The following is a 6,992-nucleotide window of genomic DNA, read 5'->3' as shown; positions in this document are numbered from 1 at the left end:
TTTTGGCCCCAAGGAATGGGGGATCTTAGCTCCCAGACCAGGGATCGAACCTGCACCCCCTGCATTGGAAGGCGAAGTCTTAACCACTGGATTGCCAGTGAAGTCCCAAGATTCCATGCTTTTAATCACTACATCAAACTGCCTGGAAGGGAACAAAGCTTTTTTAGAAACATGCACCAGATGAAATAATTAGAAAATCAATTTTGTCTCTACATACTTAAATCATATATATATACATATATATATATATATAAATATATATGAATTCTGTCTGGTTTCCTGGTACAGTCCTGGAACTAGTATAGTGACTGGCACATAGGAGAGAGTAAATTTTGCTACATGAAGAAGTGAGTGAATGAATAAAGTAGTTCAAAGCATGCATTACTGGGTGAACTGATGTTCTAGGCAAATAAAGAGGGCAGTATCATTTATTGATTCCCTCTTGATGTAGGACATTGTGTTTCCTGGAGTCATCTGATTTAGCCTCACTCTAACCCTATAAGGGGTATGTTCAATCCTAGGTCAGGAGCCATTTCACCATCCAATATGCAAGTTACCTTTAAAGGGCTTTTAAGGGTGACCCAGCACTCCTCTTTCTCAGCCCCAAGAATTCAGGCAACTTAAAGGCTTCCTGGATACACCAAAGACAATCACCTAGTCCCTTGGTGTTTCACTCTCATTTCTAACATTCCATAACCCCTACCCATGGTCCTTCCATCAGGTGTACCTAATCTCCTGCTCTACCTCCTGCAATAGCCTCCCGGCTCTACTCCCTGTCTCTGGTTCCCCCACCGCTGACTCTCCCACTATCCATCTTTTTTTTTTGCGGTACGCAGGCCTCTCACTGTTGTGGCCTCTCCCATCGTGGAGCACAGGCTCCGGACGCGCAGGCTCAGCGGCCATGGCTCACGGGCCCAGCCACTCCGCGGCATGTGGGATCTTCCCGGACCGGGGCACGAACTCGTGTCCCCTGCATCGGCAGGCGGACTCTCAACCACTGTGCCACCAGGGAAGCCCTCCCACAATCCATCTTACCTAGCACTGTCAGCATCACCTTCTCCATAACTAGCTCTGTGAGGAAACCCCTGTAAAGAGGATCTGCAATGAGATGGCCCGGCTTTGAGGCAGATGAAGCCAGGCAAGTCAGTTATCTTCTATGGGCCTCAGTTCCTTCCTTGGTAAAATGGGAAAAAAATCAATATATTTCATAGAACTTTATGGCAATTAAATGAGATTACGTGCGCTAAAGTATTTTGCAGGGACTTCCCTGGTGGGTAAGACCCTGGGCGGAACTAGATCCCACATGCCACAACTAAGACCCGGTGCAGCCAAATTAATTAATTAATTAATTAAAAATAAATAAAGTACTTTGCAAAAGCTTGCCACATGATCAATAGTCTTTTTTTTCCTTTGCGTAATCTAAATGTTGGTCCCTCTAATCAAACACCTGCTATAAAGCTGCAATAAACAAAACCTCCCAAACCAGAAACTTGCTAACACTTACTATTGTCTCCTATGATAAAGCAAAATCTCTTTACAATGACATTATTTTTTCAAGGGATTCTAAGTTATATCTACCCAAATTATGTCACATTGTTCCATTCCTTACATTTGCCTTGCACTCAGCTGAATTGAACTCTTAACAGTTCCTGGGACTTGCCTTTGTCTTTCCACATTTATACTTTTGCTTTTTCTGTGTCCCCCTGAAATCTCCTCCGCTCCCTGCCTCTGCTGAAATCCTGGTCGGCCTTTTTACATCACAACTGCAAAGCCTCAGCCAGTCTCCTAAATTAGAAGTGAGCTCTCTGATCTTCCAATGCCCCCTTGTGGCACTGACTGCATTCCGCTTTTTTTTATTTTTTGGTACGCGGGCCTCTCGCTGTTGTGGCCTCTCCCGTTGCGGAGCGCAGGCTCAGCGGCCATGGCTCACGGGCCCAGCCGCTCCGCGGCACGTGGGATCCTCCCGGACCGGAGCACGAACCCGTGTCCCCTGCATCGGCAGGCGGACTCTCAACCACTGCGCCACCAGAGAAGCCCAAACATTTTCAATTTTGATGAAGTCTAATTTATCAATTTTTTCTTTTGCTGCTTGTTCTTTTGGCATCATATCTAAGAAATCATTGCCTAACTCAAGGTCATGAAGATTAACACCTATGTCTTGTAATAATTTTACAGTTTTAGCTCTTACATCTAGGTCTGATCCATTTTGAATTAATGTTTGTGTATGATATGAGGGAGTAGTGCAACTGAGCAGGACCCTGTGGGGCCCTCCCAGGTACAAAAGCCTTTACGTGTCTCCTGTTTCTTATTTGTAGGAAAAAGGCTTCAGCCTCCTAGACTTTCCCTGAGTTCCAAAATGCAGATGCAAACAGTTACTAATTAGGAAAGGGAGGGAATGCAGAACCAAAGGAAAAACAGTCAAGAAACAATAGTGGGCTTCCCTGGTGGCACAGTGGTTAAGAATCTGCCTGCCAGTGCAGGGGACACGGGTTTGAGCCCTGGTCCGGGAAGATCCCACATGCCGTGGAGCAACTAAGACCGTGCGCCACAACTACTGAGCCTGTGGTCTAGAGCCCGTGAGCCACAGCTGCTGAGCCCACGTGCCACAACTACTGAAATCCGTGTACCTAGAGTCTGTGCTCTGCAACAAGAGAAGCTACCGCAATGAGAAGCCTGCGTACCGCAACGAAAGTGTAGCTGCCGCTCGCCACAACTAGAGAAAGCCCGCACACAGCAACAAAGACCCAACACAGCCAAAAATAAATAAATTAATTTATTTTTAAAAAAGGAACAATAGTACAGCAGTAAAGCAGAGTCCTAGTTCCTCCTCAAGGGATATACATAACAATACATTGGAACTTCCCTGGTGGTCCGATGGGTAAGACTCTGCGCTCCTAATGCAGGGGGCCCAGGTTCGATCCCTGGTTGGGGAACTAGATCCTGCATACATGCTTCAACTAAGAGTCTGCATGCCGCACCTGAGAAGTCTGCATGCTGCAACTAAGAGTCCACGTGCCACAACTAAAGATCCTGCATGCCACAACTAAGACCCAGCGTGGCCAAAATAAACAAATAAAATAATAAATAAACAAACAAATAAATAAAACAATATATCTTTGAGTTCTTCTGCAGAAATTAAGGCCCCCACCCAGGTGGAGGATGGTAACTTCAGGCTGAGGACAAGATTCCTGGAGCACCGCCCTGTTACCTCACCACCAGGCAATCAGAAGAAAGTCACACACTCTGCAGCCCTAACCACAAATTTTGCCTTTAAAAACTCTTCCCTGAAAACTATCTAGGAGTTCGGGTCTTTTGAGCACTAGCCACCCCTTCTCCTTGCTTGGCCCTTGCAATAAAACTTTCTCTGCTCCAAACTCCAACATTTTGGTTTGTTTGACCTTACTGTGCATCAGGCACACAAACTTGGGTTCAACAAAAGGGGGTATAAATTCATCCTTTTGCATGTGAATATCCAGTTGTCCTAAAACCATTTGGTAAAAAAACTTTTCTCATCACACTGTCTTGGTACCCTTGTCAAAAATCAATTGCCCAGGGAGTTCCCTGGTAGCCTAGTGGTTAGGATTCAGCACTTTCACTGTGGAGGCCCGGGTTTGATCACTGGTTGGGGAACCATCCCATGTGCCAAGTGGCATGGCGTGACCAAAATACAAAAAAAAAAAAAAAAAAAAAAAAAAATCAATTGCCCATAAATGCAGGGGTTTATTTTATTTTTGGATTCTTGATTCTATTCCATTGAGCTATGTGCTTATCTCTCTTTCAAATTTACAACACATTGGATCAAGCGTCATTCTACATGTTATGAGGACAACAGCTTTTCCCCACTGCCAGGGGGCTGGGAATTCTCAGGGACACATTCCCTGCCCCCCTTACCTCTTGTACCAATTCCTTGTTTTCACTGATTTCTCTCTCAGCTTTGAGTCCTGTCTTCTATAACCTAGCTCTTCCCACTCCATTTCAACTTTCCCTGGATACCACCTCTATTCCTTCATGCCCTAGAGTACCACAAACACATTAGTGTGTGGCAAACTCCTACTCAGGATTTGAGTAAATGAATGGAGAATCTTTAAGAGTTCATATAGGCAGCAACTTAGAAAAACAATTTAGATATCACTGCCTAAAAGTGCATCAGCCAGTTTCCGTGATGGTAAATTTTTCCTTGTTTGTGACTCCTTTAGGTCCTGGCTAATTGTCATCTTCCTGGGCTCTCTTGCTTCCTGGATACCTTTCTTTTTTTTTTTCTTTTTTCCTTTAACATTACTTTACAATGTTGTGTTAGTTTCTGCTGTATAACAAAGTGAATCAGCTCTATGTATACGTATATTCCCATATCCCCTTCCTCTTGCGTCTCCCTCACCCTCCTTATCCCACACCTCTAGGTGGTCGCAAAGCACTGAGCTGATCTCCCTGTGCTATGCAGTTGCTTCCCACTAGCTATCTATTTTACATTTGGTAGTGTGTATATATGTTAATGCACTCTCTCACTGCGTCCCAGCTTACCCTTCCCCCTCCCCGTGTCCTCAAGTCCATTCTCTACGTCTGCGTCTTTATTCCTGTCCTGAACCTTTTCTTTTTTTTTAGATTCTATATATATGTGTTAGCATACAGTATTTGTTTTTCTCTTTCTGACTTACTTCACTCTGTATGACAGACTCTAGGTCCATCCACCTCACTACAAATAACTCAGTTTCGTTTCTTTTTATGGCTGAGTAATATTCCATTGTATATATGTGCCACATTTTCTTTATCCATTCATCTGTGGATGGACACTTAGGTTGCTTCCATTTCCTGGCTATTGTAAATAGTGTTTCAATGAACATTGTGGTACATGACTCTTTTTGAATTATGGTTTTCTCAGGGTATATACCCAGTAGTGGGATTGCTGGGTCATATGGTAGTTCTATTTTTAGTTTAAGGAACCTCCATACTGTTCTCCATAGTGGCTGTATAAATTTACATTCCCACCAACAGTGCAGGAGGGTTCCCTTTTCTCCACACCTTCTCCAGCATTTATTGTTTGTAGATTTTTTGATGATGGTCATTCTGACCAGTGTGAGATGATATCTCATTGTAGTTTTGATTTGCATTTCTCTAATGATTAGAGATGTTGAGCATCTTTTCATGTGTTTCTTGGCAATCTGTATATCTTCTTTGGAGAAGTGTCTATTTAGGTCTTCTGTCCATTTTCAGATTGGGTTGTTTGTTTTTTTAATATTGAGCCGCATAAGCTGCTTATATATTTTGGAGATTAATCCTTTGTCAGTTGCTTCGTTTGCAAATATTTTCTCCCATTCCCTGGATACCTTTCTCTTGCCCTCTCTACATGTCAGCCTCCAACCCCCACTCCTCCTTTTCTGATGAAGGGCACTTTAATTCTCTCCTTGACTTACCTTCACCAAAACTCCCCAGCCTCACCCTTTCTAATAAAAAGGCCTATGAAGTTTTCCCAAGCGTTTCCCCCAACAGAAGAACTCCCATCTCTGACGTAAACACTGCCCCTTCCCTAGAGTGAGGAAGCACAGTTTGCATCTTGTTTTCTAAGTCACAATATTTTTCTTCCTGTTTCAGTGTGACAATCCTCTTTTGGCTGCAGCCTCCTCATGTGGGAAGCTGAACTACTCCATCTCCAAAGCTCCTTCCAGTTCTGATGTCCAAATCCATCTAAATTACTAACTGGAAAATTATATTTGATAGAGCTTGCTTAGAGAGGAAAAGGAAAGATGGGGAATTTTCCTTTTTTCCCTGCTTCACAGATTTGCCAGTGGCCCAGGCTCAACTGTGAACCTGAGTACCACTTCTATCTAAATGCAGAGCAGAATCCCTAAAATACTTTTCAGACCCTTTTGTGTCATCTGTGTGATCCACAGCATGGCCACGGAATGAAAGGCAGTCCTGAGGATTCAGATTTAAATAATCTTCAGTGAGCCCCCACCTTGAGCCAGGCACTTTGTATCTGCTTTTAATCACGCCACCTCATTTAATCATAAAAGTCCTCAGAAGAAAGTTCCATTGCCTCAATTTTAAGGATGGCAAAATGACACTCTCTTAAAGAGACAAGGTAGCTACTCAAAGTCACACAGCTGCTGAGGAGAAGAGCCGTCAAAGGACTTGACTGTGCCTTGGAAGGCCCAGTTAGATGTACAAAAACACGGTCAGGGTTGCAAACTCCAGGCCTACAGGGACCAGGCAGCTAACACCAAGGAGTGAGGGCTTCAAGTAAGAAAACAGGTGCGGTGGGAGGCGCATACACATCCTCTAAGGGTGGCAGTTGCTGATAAGCCCTGGGCAAGCAGCCACGTAGGAACGTGTGTCTCATGTGGCTCGTATTCTGATTCTTTCCTAGATGCTGGAAATCCAGATTGTGTGAACTATCCCAATTTTTTAATAAGGCACCAATAATGAGACAAGCAAAATACCCACACAGGTCAAATTTGGCCCAGCAGACGGCTATTGAGGATGAATTCCTTTAGCTTCCCTTCATTCATCTTTCAAAAGCAAACAGGCTGGACTTCCCTGGTGGCACAGTGGTTAAAGAATCCGCCTGCCAGTGTAAGGGGACACGGGTTCGAGCCCTGGTCCGGAAAGATTCCACATGCTGCGGAGCAACTAAGCCTGTGCGCCACAACTACTGAGCCTGCACTCTAGAGCCCGCGAGCCACAACTACTGAAGCCCCGACGCCTAGAGCCCGTGCTCCGCAACAAGAGAAGCCACCGCAATGAGAAGCCCACGCACCGCAACGAAGAGTAGCTCCCGCTCGTCACAATTAGAGAAAAGCCTGCGCGCAGCAATGAAGACCCAACACAGTCAAAAATAAATAAATTTATTTAAAAAAAGAAAAAAACGGGCTTACCTGGTGGCGCAGTGGTTGAGAATCCGCCTGCCGATACAGGGGACACGGGTTCGTGCCCCGGTCCGGGAAGATCCCACATGCCGCGGAGCGGCTGGGCCCGTGAGCCATGGCCGCTGAGCCTGC

This window comes from Grampus griseus (assembly GCF_964374135.1).
Source record: "Grampus griseus genome assembly, chromosome: 15".
In the NCBI taxonomy this organism is placed as follows: domain Eukaryota; kingdom Metazoa; phylum Chordata; class Mammalia; order Artiodactyla; family Delphinidae; genus Grampus; species Grampus griseus.
This window is presented reverse-complemented; position numbering follows the sequence as displayed.